This window comes from Schistocerca nitens, chromosome 7 (genome assembly GCF_023898315.1).
Source record: "Schistocerca nitens isolate TAMUIC-IGC-003100 chromosome 7, iqSchNite1.1, whole genome shotgun sequence".
In the NCBI taxonomy this organism is placed as follows: Eukaryota; Metazoa; Arthropoda; class Insecta; order Orthoptera; family Acrididae; genus Schistocerca; species Schistocerca nitens.
Genome location: NC_064620.1, coordinates 118,411,218 through 118,430,428, shown reverse-complemented (window position 1 = coordinate 118,430,428; position 19,211 = coordinate 118,411,218). Strand labels below are relative to the sequence as shown.

Genomic DNA, 19,211 nt, shown 5'->3' with positions numbered 1-19,211 from the left:
AAAACGGCTGTTGTCCTTTCTCAGCAGGAGTATGTGGAAAAAGTTGAGCAGTTTATTGCTACTAATGACATTGGTAAGTTCAGAGATAAGACAAGGATAAAAACAGGATTCTTTCGGATGAAAAGTGGAAGAAAAAACTCACAATGATGAGCCCTAAAGCACCTAAACTCTGGGCAACGTTTAAGTTACATAAACCTGACTCTTCAGTGAGACCGATTGTCAGGGCACTGAATGGTGCAGTATACAAACTAGAGAAATTTGTTGTAGACCTTCTTAGCGAACATTTTTCCTTCAAGGAGCCTAGAGTGATAAAAGAAACCAGGAAAGGTCTCATTACATCTCTTAAAAATATCGACATCCCATTAGGTGCCCTAATGGCTACCTTTGATGTCGGCAATATGTATACTAATATACCTACAGACAAAATCTGTGGCATCGTTCATGAAAACCTCAGTAGATTTAGTGGCAGGCCATCAGACAAAATCAAGGCTGCTGTCAATATTTTAACGTTGATGCTGTGTTTTAAATTTGGTGACCAAGTGTACAGGTATCAACTTTGAGGAGGCTGCTATGGTGGTATATTGGAAACATTGCGTTGATGATATTTTTGTGCTTTATGGAGACAGTAAGGAAAAATGTGACAGTTCGCGTAACAAAATTCATTCCATGGAAAGATTTCTTTCTCTGTTTAGCTTCAGATTAGTGGGACCTTGACATATTTAGATAAAGATCACTTCAGATGGTGGCAGGGTAGAGTTTGACATCTACTGAAAAGAGTCTACTAGTGATTTAGTTCTGAATGTAGTGTCGAACCATCCATTTGAATATAAAACTGCTGCCTTGTGGTCCCTCCTAAACAGATTAAATAATATTCCTCTCATGTCAGAGGCATATGAAAGAGAGTTTGGTATAATAAAATGTATTTGATGTATGGGGCCAAAGATTGAGAAATTGAATAAGAAAATACTAGTGAAGGGGGGGTGGGGGAGGGGACACATGTAGGGAAGAGAGTCCCTCAGAAGGCTGTAGAAAAAAAAGAAAAAGAAAAAGAAAAAGTTTTACGATATTCCATATCGTGGATATGTATTGGAGAGGATTGGAGATGAGCTGATGTCGGGCAACATTTTTCATACCAAAAAATTTGGGCAGTAGATAAGGAAATTTGGGCAGGTTAAGGAACTGTGAAGTCTTCAAAAAGGATCCTTTCTCCTATCTCAGAGCGTATTGTATTGAGTGCAGTAAAACCCAGTTGTGTGAGAGCAGATACGTCAGCCAGACAGGTAGGAATTTTTATACGAGATTAAGGAACATAAAGATGTGGCCAATTCCAGATCAGCTCTGACAATGCATTTGGTTGACAATCAGCATCAGCTGCAGCAAGTTGGCAGTAACTTATTTGTCTTACACACTGCAGAAACTGAATGTTCTGTAAGAAACTGAAGTCTTAAGAAGTCTTCATTTCCATCCTCATGGTACAATTAATCAACAAACAGACCTGCAGCAAAGATGTTTTAGTTAATGATGACATTATCCAGGCAAATTAAGGTGTCCCTATAACACAATATTTTCCTTGTTTTTGAACTCTTCTCTCTTAATGTTGTGATGGTTCCGTCTCCTTCCTGCTGTTACTTCCCACTTTAAACTATTCTCCAATGTCATGTCTGTTTAGTACTGCGCCTGCACTTAGGTCATGGGTGGCTCCAGTACTCACAGATAGTATTTACTGTTATATAGCTTTCCTGTTTGTGTTAGCAGTCGTGCAGCACGGGCTAACGGTTGTTACGGACTTTTTGTAAGTAATTCCTTGCAATATGTGATTTGTCCCCCCTCCACACATTTTTATTGCATTCATTATTTGGATAACTTTTGGTGTCCGGTCACAATGTCTGTATTTCAGATTGTTTTATGTCCCTGTTACTCTTTTGACACAGAACCTTTGGTTTCATGACAACATTGTGGTAAAGATGATGTCAGATGATTAAGTGGTTTTATTTGTAAGTAATCTCCTGTTGTCACTTTCAATTTGTTGTAATTTTAAAATTTCACCGCATAGTTCTTTATCCGATATTTCAGACTTGAGGATCTCCTCCCTTTCGCATGTAACAGAATATTATTTCCATTTACGCCATATGTTGGAACTGGAACTATTCCAAAACTGTCCATGTACCTAATAAAAGATTGTGGATTAAGCAAATGTCCTCCGGTTCCTTCATTTTTCAAAGTAAAACAGAATGGCCACAAGTGGATTTGAACCCTGTTCTTCTTGGATGCAAGACCATTCTATAGAACACTGCACAAGCATGCTTGGTGAGACAGTTTAGAAGATATGAAACTACACTTTTGAGGAGAAGGGAAACAGAATTTCATTCCCCAAAAGAGTGGTACCTGTCCCTCAAATTGCTGTTGAGGGTTAAGATTAAAATGCGCTCTAGCCACCAAAATACCTTGCTCGATTTGTGAAGTCCCACAGTACAGTAAATCTGAACTACCTCTCAACCATCTCCTGCCTTTCATTGTGTGTCTCAGCTTCTCAACATGATACAGGTCTCCAGACTAGTCTATCCTGTGTAAGCCTCCTCATCTCTGTATAATTACTATAACCAAAATTCAAATTTCATTTCAGCCTGTTTGCTGTAGTCAAACTTTTCAATATTACAGATAAAAGTCTTTAGAAAAGAAGGCCTAACAGATTTATATTCAGTATAAAAAATTTCCCTTTTCCTGAAATCCTTTTCTTGAAATTACCAGCCTGCATTTTACATCCTCTCTACTTCAGACATTCTTATAATAGTGCTCAAATAATAAAACTCTTATACTATTTTGAATGTCTCATTTACTAATCTGATTCCCTCAGCATCACCTGATAACTAGACTATATTCCATTACCCTTGTTTCAGTTTTGTTTATATCCAGCTTATAACCTGTCTTGCAAGCACTATCCGTTCCATTCAGTTGCTCTTCCCAGTCTTCACTTTTCTCTGCCAGAATGACAATGTTATCAGCAAACTGCAAAGCTTTTGTTTCTTCTCCCTGTCCATATTTATCTGTTGTTTATTTTAGTGCTTTCTCAATTTCCAGGTTAATAACATCAAGTACAGGCAACAGCCCTTTCTTACTCTGTTTGTGTTTACTGGCTCCTGCCCATGTCTTTTGATTATTAAAACTACAGTCTGGTTTCTAGACAATGTGTAGATACAAAACAAACATGAATCTTTTGGAAAGAATGGCATTCTGTTTTGGAGATTAAGTAATTTACTTGTGCTTCCATTTGTTTATATTTTATTATGACACAATTATATTGCTAGATTTGCAAAATGTTTGTGTGATTTGGTGTAAAAAAAAAATTGTTTGAAATGTCTGGTTCTCCTGGTTATGCCAGTGGACTACGCATTTTCAGGAGCCAATTCTTGTATATTGTATTTGAGTGATCAACAACAAAATTTCACTTTGGACATATTTTTGTTTGTGTAATATGCTCTACCGTGCCATCTGTGGTTGATATTTCTCCATTGTTGACATTTCTCCAGTTATTACTTAAACATGTCTTTTCCCCTTATTCCTCTCAACATCTCTCGTTCTTGTCATCACATACACAGTTCTGTTTCTGCAGAGATGCTGAAGGACAATTGCATCATTTTTGACACCCAAATATATACTCTGCAAGTCGCTGTTCTGAGCACGGCTTAGCAAATTGTTGATTTTCATTTCATACAATAATATCTTGCTGTGTAGTTTTTAAATGGAGATGTTGATCATTACATATTTGTGTGTATTCTTTTTTTGCTAAGGTGGGAAGACAGTCATGAACAAAAACCATTAACAAAACCAATGTTCCTAGTCACGATTGTCATCATCTTGAATTATTTCCAGTCCCAGGCTGGGTCTGGTTGCAACATAAGCTTCGCCATCTAGTCCTGTTTCCCATCATTTTTCTGTGTTCCCTCTGGTGCAGTCATTATCTCTTTTTTTCAACACACTCCTCCACACCTTTCAGACACCTATCCCTTCATTGTTTCTCTATTTTGTATATCTTCTTGGGAATCCTCTTGTTTTTCGTTCTCTTTAAGTGCCCATACCATCTTAGCCTTGATGTTTCTATCTTGCTCTGCAAGAATTCCTCTTCAACAACTTCCATTACTCTTTCGTTCTTCATCCTCTCTCTCTCTTTGTTGCCAATGAGGAACTTCATTTCACATGTCTGTAATCTGCTTACGTCTCTTTTCTTCATTTCCCATGTTTCAGATGCATAAGTTAGTATTGGGATGTAGTAACATCTGTATATATCTTCTTTGCATTTTTGTGGAACATTTTTATTCCAAATAATGCTCTTAACACTTCGTAGGATTGCTTCTGCCTGTCTGTCACACTAACAGATCTCTTTCTCATTTCTTCCATTTTCCTCTATCACACTTCCCAAGTACTTAACACTTTGCACCTTCCTCAGGTAGTTCACCTCCAATCCTTATTCCACTGTTTGGTCTATCTTTCTTACTACTTGTATCCAGGATCTCACATTTGTTTACATTACATTTTGTTCCATCACTAGTGATGAAATAAAAAAAAGGTAGAAGCTATTAAATTACAATCTGTTTTTAAAATGTGACCTTTGGTAGCACATTCTGCAGAATTTCTGAGCCAATGAAAAAGTAATTTACATACTTGAAAGACAGGCCCTACATTGCAGATAATGTGAAAATCATTCATTTTCAGAGAAGGTCATATTGTGGGTGAGTTATGGCCGACAAAATTCTGTGAATTGTGGTGTTGTCCACTTCCTGCAATACATTAAGAGATTGCCTCTTGAGTTCGAATTTCATTGAGTTTGATCATAATTTTTTTTATTTGTTTTTACTATTGGTTTTGGAAACCATATATTTGTTTTACTTTAGATTTATGGAGAATTTAAGGTGAACTGCAGATATTTCTATGAGAACAGATCACACCACCTCAAATAAAAGCATGGGTTTTGGCCAACTTTACACTTCCAGAGCTGCTTGATGCTTCTTCCATTCAGAGGTTTGGGATCTGTTCTTGTGTAGATATTTACAGAACTATAGATAAGTCAAAATCACAATTTTGTTGATGTGAACACTTTACTGTTAAAACTTTAAAGTGGAGTGATTGAAAATTGGATAAAATTGTCATTTGAAAAGAGTTTATTGCATTTATTTGTACAAATTTTGTCACGTAAGGTAGTGAAATATGCTAAAAAATAATATTTTTGTAGTTAATAATGTGTACTTAATATAATGTTATTAGTTATCTGGAGCACTGTAAACAAACTTCTACACTTCCATGTTTGTCTGTTGATGGTCACTTGTGGTGTCGAATAATGGGATTGCTGAGACTTGTGAATATTATCTTATTATTTATATCCAAAAACAAAGATGATGTGACTTACCAAATGAAAGTGCTGGCAGGTCGACAGACACACAAACAAACACAAACATACACACAAAATTCAAGCTTTCGCAACAAACTGTTGCCTCATCAGGAAAGAGGGAAGGAGAGGGAAAGACGAAAGGATGTGGGTTTTAAGGGAGAGGGTAAGGAGTCATTCCAATCCCGGGAGCGGAAAGACTTACCTTAGGGGGAAAAAAGGACGGGTATACACTCGCGCACACACACACACACACATATCCATCCACACATATACAGACATAAGCAGACATATTTAAAGACAAAAGCTTGTCTTTAAATATGTCTGCTTGTGTCTGTATATGTGTGGATGGATATGTGTGTGTGTGTGCGAGTGTATACCCGTCCTTTTTTCCCCCTAAGGTAAGTCTTTCCCCTCCCGGGACTGGAATGACTCCTTACCCTCTCCCTTAAAACCCACATCCTTCCGTCTTTCCCTCTCCTCCCCTCTTTCCTGATGAGGCAACAGTTTGTTGTGAAATCTTGAATTTTGTGTGTATGTTTGTGAACAGTTTGTTGCGAAAGCTTGAATTTTGTGTGTATGTTTGTGTTTGTTTGTGTGTCTGTCGACCTGCCAGCACTTTCATTTGGTAAGTCCCATCATCTTTGTTTTTGGATATATTTTTCGTACGTGGAGTGTTTCCCTCTATTATTATCTTATTATTTCACATACAAATATCTATTGCAGTTGGAATTTTGTCATTGTATCATATTCTTTTGTCACTAATAATTATCTCTTTTACAATGAGATCTACTTTTAAGTTAATTGTGGAAGGAAAAGCTGCTTGTTGCTGGAGAGTTGTTAAAACAGTCATTTTGCTGTTATTTAGATAAAAAGATAGATTTCACACTGTTGTTTACATGATTGTGTGAAGAAATTAAAGTCTGCAAAACATTTTAGACCTTCCATCTTTGCTGTGCAGAAAAAATACAAGATTATGTTGCTGATTGTTCTTGAATTAGTGTGTTTAATATCTGAAATGTCACTTTTAACTTAAACCCAACGTATTTGTAGAAAAATTTTACATCTAGGCATGTATCAGGCATCACCCATTTTCAACAAGCAGATGTAAATTTTGTTAGTCATCATTCTTCTGACAGGTTTGATGCAGCTCACTTCCCCATCTCACAGTAGCAATTACACCCAACATTCTGAGTTATTTGTTGGATGTATTCCAATCTGCCCTCTTCTTCAGCTTTTGTCCTCTGTGGCTACCAGGAGCACCATGGAAGTTATTCCCCAATGTCTTTAACACATGCGGATTTGCCTTTAGCCTCCTTCCTTTGACGACCACTCCTGGTTTTCCACTTAACGGATTAAGGGGCTGATGATCTAGCAGTTTAGTCCTTTTCACTTCAAACCAACTGTCCCTTCTTCACAGATTCAGCAAAGAACTTCCTCACTTTTTACCTTATCAGTCTACTTAATTTTCACCCCCCCCCCTCCCCCCCTCATCTAAGACCACATTGTTTTTTAGTTTTCTCGTGCAGTGTTAGATCCTCTTTCATAGAATGTTGTGTTCCAGACTCAATTCTGAGAAATTTCTTTCACATGTTAAGGTCTGTGTTTGATAATAACTGAGTTCTTTTGGTGATGAGTCCTCTCTTTATTGTTGCTGTGGCTTACGTCATCCGTGATTCGTCTCTTGTGCATTATTTTGCTTCCAAGATAATACATCATATCTCTAGTTATTGTATTAAGTTTACTGCTAATATGAGTTCACCTTCTCGTTAATACTTTTGTCTTTTGTTCCTTCATTCTCTTCCATTTAAAAGGTCCTGCAATTCCTCCTCACTTTCACAGAGACTAGCAGTGTCATCAGTAAATCTTATCATTGACTTCCAGTCATCCTGAGTTTTTATCCAACTTCTGAGCGTTTTGTTTATTTCCTTCATTGTTTCTTTGACATACAGGCTGAACATTAAAGGAGAAAGGCTGCACCCCTGCCTCGTGCTCTGTGTAATCTGAGCACTTCCTTCTTGGTTTTCCATTCTTGAACCTCCTTTTTGGGTCTTGTACATATTTAATACTACGCACCCTTCCCTGATGTGTCTGTCTGTTTTTGTATGGATCAAACAGTGCACACTTCACTGCAGAGTGAAAATTTTGTTCTGGAAACATCCCCCAGGCTATGGCTAAGCCGTATCTCTGCAAAATCCTTTCTTCCAGAAGTGCTAGTTCTGCAAGGTTCGCATGAGAGCTTCTGTGAAGTTTGGAAGGTAGGAGATGAGGCACTGGCAGAAGTAAAGCTGTGAAGACGGGTCGTTAGTCATGCTTGGGTAGCCCGTGAAAGGCAAAGGTCCTGAGTTCGAGTCACGGTGTGGCACACTGTTTTGATCTGTCAGGAAGTTTCATATCAGTGCACACTCTGCTGCAGAGTGAAAATTTCATTCTACATCAAACAAATTGTACAGATGTATGTTGCTGAACAGTTTTCCTTCGTCGACAAATCCTTTCAAGGTGTGGATGCTTCTGTTATGAAGTTGTAACCATTCTGTTTCCTCTGGCCAAACTGATCACCATTGGTAGACACTCAATTAACTTTTCCATACTTCTGTATATTATTTTTGTCAGTGATTTAGATGCATGAGCTGTTAAGCTGAATGTCCAATATAATAGTATTTATGTCAAAATGTTGTGGCAAATGTGTTTTCTTTTATTTAAAAACTGAAAACTGATATCACAGTTACTCCCCAGTGGTTCACACTGCAATGGTTATAACATACATGCAACTTATACCACATCTTTTGTTAATTGTTTGTCATACATGAATAACCTGCCATTGTTAACCACTTGAAGAATGATCTTTCTTACTGTAGGAGAACATTATTTTCAGTAAAATACTGACAAAATCTGCTACACATAACTATATTCTTGCTTGATATTCTATTGATAATGGTGTTCTTCCAGTGTGTGAAGACTTTTTAGCACAGTGTGTATTCACTACGGTAAGTGTTAGTGTTAAAACAGATGTTGTCAGTTATCAGGTTTTGGATGATTGCTTGTGATAAGCAGATCTTTGTTCAGTTCTCAGTCTGGCTCTGATTTTCTTTAATTATAACATATTCATTACATTTGAGTTCAGCATATTCTGAGAGCATTCTTCACGAACTCCGTTTCCTTTGATGTCACTCAGTGTATTGTCATTGATTCAATTATCTCACCTCAGTAAAATGAATTCAGTTGGAGTATGTTCCCTCCAAGAGGGAAAGTTACAGCTATCCATCGTATCTGCTCCTCTTGTAGTCTTATTCTGGAATAGAGAATTGTTGTTTGTTTGTTGTTAGGAAGTCATATCAGGAAGCTCTAGTAACAGTGAAACTCGTGAGTCAGAGCTGAATGTGTAATGGTCAAGGCAACATATTGCAAAAACAGGTGATCTGCTTTCAAGTCCTAATATGGTTTAAATCTTCAGTAGTTATAACATAGGTGTTATGCCTTCTTCTTCTACATTTTCTGCTTCTTCATCTTACTATTATTTTTAAAAAAGGGGAATGTTGTTGTTGAGTTCAGTTATCATTTAAATGAGTTTAATAGTTGCTAGATATGGAGTCCAGAATGTGCATTTTTTCCTTATAGGGTAGGCAGCAGCAAAGCTTATTTTCAGAATGCAAGAAAGGAATTTGTTGGTCCTGCATATACTGTCTGTTACTTGGTACACATAACTGTGGAAACATGGAAAATAAGAGAATTGATGCTCTTGAGATGTGTCATAGAAGGATGTTGAAAATTAGGTGGACCAGTAAGATAAGACTTGAGATGGTTCTCTGAAGAATCCTTGAGGAAAATATGAAAACTACTGACTAGAACACAGGGCAGGATGGTAGGACATGTATTTAGACATGTAGGAATATCTTCTGTGGTATTAAAGAGAGCCATTTAGGGTAACAATATTGTAGTAGGGAAAGGCAGAGATTGGAAAACATCCAACAAACAATTGAAGATGAGTAATGTGGCACAGGACAGGAAACCATGACGGGTCTCATCAAATCTGTCGCAAGACATGACTCGAGAAAATGCCGAATGTGGCAGCACAGTGTTAATGAAACTGAACTTGTATTTGAGAGCCTTCAAGATCTGGATTTTCTCTAGTTCCTCTGACACGATTAAGGCAAATTTATGGATAGTTCTTGTGAAAACGACACAGTCAAGTTCCTCCCAACATTCTAACAAGTGCTTCTTCTGTAATAACATTATTATTGATTGGATATTAAAACCTAATCTTCCTTCCCTACATGGTTATATTTACATATCTATGATATTGAGCTATGGTCAATTCCATTTCCTAAATTTTCTCCTTAGTTAATTCATTTCATAGTTTCCCAGCTTTAAAGACTGAATTGGAGAAAAATGCTAAGCAGGTTGCTAATTCAGAAATTTTGGGAAGCAAAGAGATAAGTTTAATACATTTCAGGTGTTCAACTAATGATTATTGATAACATCATCAAGCTTGAACTGTATGCCTTTTTGTTTCTCTCTCAGCCTATTATTACTTTACATTTTCATTTTACGGTTTTCCAATATTTGGCCACGTTACAAGAAGCAGTTGTGTGTGCCACACAAAAAGTTGTTTCAACAAATTCTTGAGTATTTAACTTCTTGGAAGTAGTATTACCTTCACTCCTACAGTCATCATCCCTTCTAATAAATCATATCTTACAGGTTGCTCAGATGATTTAAGCATCCGACATACAACTCCAGTGTACACCTGGGAGAAAGTAATAATTCTAAAACAGACAGGACATAACAGCAACAATGCTACATAGCACCTGACGGTGGCAATTTGCCGAAATGGGCTCATCTTGAATTAGATAAAATATAAACAATTTATATAGCAGTGTAGCTGGCTATTATTCTTAATAATGATTTAAGCATGTTCTACTCATTGAATTTACCCTACAAGCTGTACAAAAATTTCCTGGAACCTGCTTATCATCTGCATTTATTTTCCAGCTAATATTTCTTTTAGACTTCTCAGCCATTGTTTGACACTTTTTTAATGCATAATGAGTATACCTTTTATGCTTCTTTTCCAGTCCTTCTGTCTTCTACGAGTTATAAATGTTGTACATAATTCTGCATCTGTATTGTTATGAGTACAAAAAAGAAACACTAATATCATTTTAAATGGCGTTGTTTTTCCGAGGTGTTCAGGTTTTTAAGGAGTCCGAGGAAATGTAGTTGTACTTTGGTGCTTGTTACCCGGGTGTGAACATCATTTCCAACTATCTTGGATGGAAAGATTACTATTCTTCATTCAGTCTTGCCATATCTATTGTAACAAAAATAGCTGTTAGTTAATTTTCAGTTCTCTATTATTCTGTGAGAGTGCATACTATGATTAAAAGGAAAGTAACTGATTATCAACCAAAGAATATTAGTTCAGCCTATGTTACCTCCTGATCAGACTGCTTTTGTTATGGATGTGTGGTGTATTATTGTTTTTAATTAAGCATGAGGGCTTGTAGTACTCAAGAAAGAGGTAACTCTTTGTACTTTTCTTTAGCAACTGGCAGCTTATTTTACTTTATTAGATTATCTTATGCAATTATAACTGTCTAGTCAAAATGCCATCCAGCTGTCACAGATTAACTGAATGCATTTATTACTGTATTATTATTCACAGTATCACTGAATGTTTCATTGCTACCAAAACTGTTATAGCTTATCTGTGATAGTTTTATAGATACTGTGTAGACTATAATTTACTATGGACTGGAATTAATGTAATTTTATTCCAAATACAACAGTTTTGTTTTCAAAACCTGTGTTCTGTACTTTGTTGTGCTTCTATGTCAATCATGTTTCAGTAATTTCCTGAAAGTTTATTATTCTGATAAGCTGTTGCTGTAGAGCAAATTAATAACATACTTCGTGAAAGTACTAGCAATAGCCTGGATACTTTTGCTTCCCTTGATGGAAGGTGCAAATGATTGTGAGGACAGGCCATTGGCTGTGCATTTAATGTGCTCTTTATTGTGTCATGATAAAATTTTGATAATTGTTTCACATCTCTATTGGCTGATAATGAGTATCCTTAAGTCCTAAACATAGTTGTCACTGAGAAATACTGTAGCGTTGTTTGCTTTCTGTAATAGAAACACTGAGAAGTCAACATTTAATATTAAACAGTGTATAATCCAGGCTGGAACAATGACAATGTTATGAAAAGGATAGACTCACCATACAGTGGATATGTTGAGTTGCAGACTGGAACATCTGCGAGTCAACATCTCCACTATATGGTGAGTAGCAATCTATTTTTTTCATGGTTATGCCGGCCGGTGTGGCCGTGCGGTCTAGGCGCTTCAGTATGGAACCGCGTGACCACTCCGGTCGCAGGTTCGAATCCTGCCTCGGGCATGGATGTGTGTGATGTCCTTAGGTTAGTTAGGTTTAAGTAGTTCTAAGTTCTAGGGGACTGATGACCACAGATGTTAAGTCCCATAGTGCTCAGAGCCATGGTTATGTCAATATTTAAGATCAACTTTTATATATCCATGGCCACATTTAATTTTTATTTGTCTGTGGTAAGTTGTATAGTAGCAAATATTTGACTGTATATGGAAAAAGCTGTGCTGGCCATCCTGAGTATGTTCTCTGCTGATCTATTAAATCACATGAGGTTTTCGCTGGGACAATAACTGGAACAACTGACACATGAGCTGGTAATCCCCATTTTAATAGTCTAACATTTGATAGGACATAAAATCATAAATAAAAAAAAAAGAGTCAAACTCAGCATTGCCGCTATATGGTGAGTGGCACCTTTCCTTTTCATAATATTGTTAAATTAAAAAAAGCTGTTTATGCCTCTAGTTGTATATGACATGTTTAAATATGGCTACAATGTCTTTCTCAACAGAGTACATGAATAAAAATTTCTCGGTAGTCTTGCCACATCAAATTTGGGTAAAATCCTGATTACTACCTCCATTATTGTTCTCAGGTGCTTTCTGACTGTCATGAACTGGCAAGGCTGCCACTTTTATACCCAGAAGCCTTCCTCAGAAAAGGAAACACGCACATTCGTTCACACAAGCAACACACCACATGCTCACATGACCGTGATGACGAAATCCATACATCATTAATTGCCAATGAATGAATGAACAAATGAAAATCATCATCATCTTCTTCAGCAGCAGTTGCAGCAGCCATTTAATATTCTCTTCTGGATAAAGCTTTCCATTGGACATTTTCTGTGCATTACTGTCTTCATCGACAAGCATCCAGTTTGCTCTTGCATATTTTCTAATGTTATCCATGCATCTTCAATGAGCCCTGTAGTCTCAATATTTTTGTATCTCATGGTACCCAACAAAGGACTTCCTTAGTTGGTCTACAATTGGTTTTCTGGGCTATATGTGCTGCCCACTTCCATCTCATTTTGGTTACAGTCGTAGTTAAGTCTTCCATTGCAGTCTGTTCCCTAATTGATTTAAAGTTTTCCAGCCACTCTTAGTAATCCTCATTATTCATCTCTGTTTGGACAACCTGTATTTTTATAAGGGGCGATCAAAAAGTTTCCATTTGAAGACTGTACATTCCAGTATCGGTATGCCATTCAGGCAAAACTGCTGTGTGCATTGAGGCAATCATCCCAACTACACACCACGTTGAAGATGCCAATTTCGTAAAATACCTTGTCCTGCTGCGTGAAAAAGTTTGTATCTGCCTGCTGCACATCCTCATCTGACAGGAATTGTTGACTCTTCGAAGCCTATTTTAAAGGATCAAAGGTGTGATAATGGCATCGGGGGGTGGGGGGCTGTGGCAGGTGCTTGAGTGTCTCTCACTAGGATTGTCATTGATGGATGAGGCTGGCCATCAAGATTTTGCCAGTGTCTTGTGTCAATTCATGACCAGCACAGAAGTTCGTGCACAATTCCGCAACAATGGTTTTTGACAGACATGTTGCCCCATACACATTCTTCATTCTCCAGTGGATGCCTACAACTGTTCGATCTTTGGCAGCCAAGATAAGAATAATAGCATGTTGGTCATGTTTGAGTGTACTAGTATCATCGTAGTTCACATTCTGTTATTACTGGAGAGACAGAAATGCCACACTGATGCCTTGGCTACATGTTGGTACGTATATACACACAACAGAGTTGCACTACATTGCATGTACACTACAGCATCCCCCTCAAACAGAAACTTTTTGATGTCCCCTTACAATGGGTTCTTTGAAACGTAGGGAAGCTTTGCTGTAACTCAAAACTGGTAGTGGATGCTACTAAAGCACTTTGTGTTTGTCATTCCCCAACCCTGGATGTGAGGTTTTAGGTGTCTGTGTAGTTGTGTGTATGAATGTGGATGTGTGTACTCTTGCTAGAGAAAGAGCAAGAGCCCAAAAGCTAGTGTAAATAGTGTATTCTGTTGAATGTTTCTTACATGCCACGCATCAGTTTACTGTGGGTGAGACATTACTTTTCCTCTATTTTACATGCAGGTTGTCCATAATTAAAGTTCCAGTTTCAGAATGCTGTAGGAAGAGAACCACTGCTCTGAATGATGTCAAATTTGAACAGCATGTTATTGACACATGGGGAAACATAATGGAATAAAAAAAAAATTAATGAAATGTGACTGATAGACAGTCACATAACTGTCAGCATATGTGCACCAACAGCTGTGCAGCACATTGCTGTTCCTCAGTTTGTGTCAGAGACACCCACATGACTATCTTCAAGAAGGACTGCACACTGCTGGTAAAGTTTTTTTTACAGGAACAGTGGCTGTACCCCAGTAGCCATGCAGAAGTTCCTGATACTTTAGGATATGAAGAAAGGCATTGGTCCGGCGTCTGCTAAGGGTCTAGAGTAAATATTGACAAAATTCGAAAAGCCAGGTTCTTTTGAGTGCAGTGTGGCAGAGGGAGGAGAGCAGTTGATCTGACATCTGTCAAAGATGTGGCCAAAACACTGCAGGAGGGGTTGAACAGTGGTGTGTAAACATGCAGTGCACAGGGAATTGCCCACGCGTTGGATATGTTGGTTATGAAATCAGCTATTTGCTTTACCAACAGCACACTATGTAATTTTTACTCTTTGTTTATTTCTTTTGTCGTCCATCCAGTTGGTGTCTTCAACTGTACTAAACTCAAAAATTTCTTTAACTGTTTCTGTAGCCTTTTTTAAAAATTATATTTTAGATTTGATATAGTTGGTTTTCAAACCTGTTTTCACACTTGCTCTATTAAATTTCAACAATGGAAGGAAGGACTTGCCTACTCTAGAGGTACACAGTATAATGACATAAACAAAATGAAAGTGATTCAGGTAGCTTCAGTTAATACAGTTCCTTCATTTCTCCAGTTTCAGGACCTGAAAACTATTTATTCCAAGAATAGTGCTGATGATACTGAATATCTTGTTTGACTCCTTTCAGTTCTGGATTTCCCCCAGTCCTGATGAAGTCTGATGGAAGCTGTATCAATGATGTATACATTCTTCAGGATACTAACATAAGTTGGATCAATGAGTTATTTATCAAAGACTAATAATGCAAATTGTGTTGAAATAGAATCAAAGGCTATCTCAAAATCAATGTACCTTTGCCTGATTACAGTTTTTTTTAATGCAGTTAGTTACAGTTGTAGTGACTATATTGTAAATTATGCCTGATAGATAGGTCTAAAGTTTATGTTCTGTGTAGCTCTTTTCTTGCCAAGCTTAACAATTGCAATGTTGTACCTACATTCAGGAATAGTCTTCCTCTGCAGACATTTAAACAGGTTTGCAGTTATACTTTGTACATCTTTGCATCTGAGTTTCACCTTTTTTATTGAAGCAGAATTATCTCCATACCTTTATTCATATTTCATCTGAGATTATTTCTGGATTATCAGGATTTTTATTTACAAGTTTTTGTATCATGTGTTTACCTGTACAAACGTTTAAAGAAGTCTTCAAGTGGTACTAAAATTTTAAAATTTTATTTCTATTGTTAGTTATTATGCGTTCTGGTACTCTAACAAATGAAACGTGGTTTCTGTGCAATATAGCAATCTGTTTTGTTTTCTTCATGGTCATGTTGTATTCAGTTGTTTCTTTTACCAAATTTTAGTGCTGTCTTCTCACATTCCCTCCTAGACAGTTTGAATTTTTATTTAATTCAGCGTGTTCCTATTATCATTTGCTTGAGTGATTGTCCTCTTTTTAATAGCTACCTCATTGCATTACACACACACACACACACACACACACACACACACACAAAAGGATTTTACTTTTACAAGCTTTTGGAGCCAGTGGCTCCTCCTCCTGGTGGAAGAGTTGAAGGGGAAGGAAGAGGGGTGAAGGAAAAGGGTTGGAGAGGTTTAGGGAAAGGGATACAGTTTAGAAAAGTCACCCAGAATCCCAGGTCAAGGGAGACTTACTGGATAGGATGAGAAGGAAAGACTGATTGTTGGGGACTGCACCAGACGAGATTTGAAAACCTGAGGAATTAACATAAATTAGGGGCCATGGGGGTGGCGAGAACCATGGACATGTTGTAGTGCTAATTCCCATCTGCAGAGTTCTGAGAAACTGGTTCTCGGGGAAGAATCCAAATAGCGCGTGTGGTGAAACTGGCGTCCGAAGTCATGACTGTCATATTGTACAGCATGCTCTGCAAAAGGATATTGTGTATTGCCAGTATACACCCTCTGCCTATACCCATTCATCCTGACTGATAACTGGGTGGTAGTCATGCCGATGTAAAAGGCCGAACAGTATTTTCATAACAGCTGGTATATGACGTGTCATTTCACAGTTGGCTCTCCCTTTGATAGTATATGTTTTGCCAGTTACAGGGCTGGAATAGCTGGTGTTGGGAGGGTGCATAGGGCAAGTCTTGCAGTGAGGACAGTCACAGGGGTAGCAGTCATAGGGTAGGGATGTGAGAGCAGAAGGAGCATAGGGTCTGACAAGGATATTACGGAGATTGGGAGCACAACAAAAAGCTATTCTGGGTGTGGCAGGCAAAATCTCAGACAGAATGGAATTTTTTATCTATCCATTTACATTATATTATCAATAATTGATTTTTCATTGTTATATTAACCCAAATACATTGTATTTAATTTTATTTAACTCCTCTTCAAACTCTACTAATCCATCTTTGGGTCCTAAAAATAAGGAACTTATCCCTGGATAGAGTGTAGTAGAAGTTGTTGGATTTCTAAGATCCATCTTATTGTTTGTTTCACCAAACATCATTTAGTAATGTGCATGCACTGCTGGGTGGATCCCACAGTTTGAAGCCACAGTTGGGGTTTTGTCAGTCCATTACTCCCATTCTTCTTTCACCTGGATTGGAGTACCAACATCCTAGTTACTCACATGTGACAGTAGGGCTTCTAGGTATCCTATCCATGGTACAGTAGCTTGCGAGGACTTGGAAGAGTTCATCGAGGCCCATGAACAAGGCTGAACTTCACCAGAAGATTTATTTACTACATTCTCAACCTAGACCTGAGCGTTTATGAATTTCAGACCTGATAACATGCCAGCAGGAATTTATAGTTAATATCATCATTCAACAGCCATGTAATGTTACTTTATGTTATTAGTAATATATTTAGTCATTAACTCACCGTATTGTGGTGTGGTGAACAGCCCATTTGTATTTTTTCCTATTATAGTTCTTCAGTGAGATAATGACTGTAACAGGACTTCAGCCGCATGGCGTGAAGTTGGGAATCTACATTAGGCGGTTCTCTCAATCATCACCAAGGTGCCATTAAGGGCTCTACTCTTACTAAAAGAATGAGCTTTTGCGACATTTGTGTATAACACTCACATTAATGTGATGGTAGTAATGAAACACAGAATCTATAATGAAGAATGTACATTAACGAGCCAAAATATTATGATCACTTGCTTAACATCGTGGAGGTCCACAGAAATAATTCTGCATGGCACGGGTTTGTTAAATTCTTGGTAGGTTGAGAGAGAGAGAGAGAGAGAGAGAGAGAGAGAGAGAGAGAGAGAGATCAGCTTCGTAGCATGTCAGTTCACTTTTAGAATGCAGTACAGTAGTGATTCTTTGTGGCACAGATCCAATGTCCTTGGCAGGTTTCCAAAGGTATGTGGCAGCAGATGTCTATATACAGCTCACCCAGCTCCTGTAAATTATGAACTGGTGATTTGTGGCCACAGAGCTGGCATTCAACAGCATCCCAGGTGTGTTGCATCTGCAAAATGAGATTTTCACTCTGCAATGGAGTGTGTGCTGACATGAAACTTTCTGACAGATTAAACCTGTTTGTCCCAAGACTCAAACTCGGGACCTTTGCCTTTCGCGGGCAAGTGCTCTGCCATCTGAGCTACTCATGACTCGTGACCCATTCTTGCATACCTCGTCTTCTACCTTTCAAACTTCACAGAAGCTCTGCTGTGAAACTCAAGATTAGCTCTCGTGGAAGAAAGTATTTTGCAGAGATTTGGCTTAGCCACAGCCTGGAGGATGTTTCCAGGATGAATTTCCACCCTGCAGCAGAATTTGTGCTGATATGAAAGTTGCAATTTTACAGCAGAGCTTCTGTGAAGTTTGGAATGTAGGAGATGAGTTACTCCAGAATTAAAGCCGTGAGGATATGTCATCAGTCATGCTTGGGTACTCAGACGATAAAGCACCTGCCTGCGAAAGGCAAAGGTCCCGAGTTTGAGTCGTGGTCCTGCACACGGTTTTAAACAGACAGGAAGTTTCGTGTTCCGTCTGATTAAGATCAGACAAACGGTTGCTAAAACATCAATTTGAGTTCACTATCATGCTCCTCAAATCACTGTAACACAATTACAGTTACCCTTCTGGAAGATGCCGTCACCATCGGGGAAGACATGAGGTGTGAAGGGTCACAGGTTCCCTGCAGTAATGTGCATATAATCCACAGCTGTCATGGTGTCTTTGATTACTACCACTGGTCCCACAGAACCCCACGTAAATGTTGCCCATAGCATAATTCTGCCCCCGCCAGCCTGCATCATGGCATGGTGCACGGCACAAGTTTCGAGCAGCTGTTTGCCTGGATGTTGCTTTATCTGGGTACTACCATCAACCTGGTGTAACATTAAGTGTGATTATTCTAATCAGGTGGTGGCATGTTTCCGTTGATCTGTAGTCCAACCTCAGAGATCCTGTGCCCACTGCAATCACAGCTGACAATTTTGCTGGGAACATGTAGGTGTCATTTGCTGCAGACCCCCTTGTTCGACAATGTACTGTGAGTGGTGCACTCCTACCTGCACTGGCATTGTACTCTGTTGTCGGATCTTCCTCATATTGCTGCCTACCATGCTGTCCAGAGCTAGTCCACCCTTGATTTCCATGTTCTGTGGAAAGTCATAGACATCCGAAACCTTGTCACCTATTCGTGGAGGATTACTGTTTTTCAAACATATTCTGTAGACATTCCCAATAGTAGCACACAAACAGCCAACTAAGTCACCATTTCCAAGATGGTCATTCGCAGTCTCTGGGCCGTAACAATCTGTCTGTTGCCAAAGTCGCTTATGTCAATGGATCTCCACATTTGTGACCCGTATTGTCACTAGAATGATCCCCCATTCACCTCTACTCTGTTTGTATAATTTCCGTACTGCATGACATTCCCACATCATCAGGTGATATTCAGTCCTGCAGTGGGCAGTGATTACAAAGTTTTGGTTTGTCAGCGTACATGTTCTTTGCTATGGTTGTGTGTTTTATAATTGCAATCAAATTAATGCAGGAAGTAAACCAGAGCCCAAAGTATATTTTATGTTTGATACAAGTATGTGAACCACAGTGTGGCAGTTTA

General features: G+C 38.3%; 1 protein-coding gene across 1 annotated transcript in view; it reads left to right on the top strand.

The window, feature by feature from the left end:
• LOC126195385 (TBC1 domain family member 23) overlaps positions 1-19,211 on the top strand; it is a 242,644-nt gene that overhangs the window by 202,957 nt on the left and 20,476 nt on the right. The gene's annotated exons all lie outside the window — the stretch shown is intronic.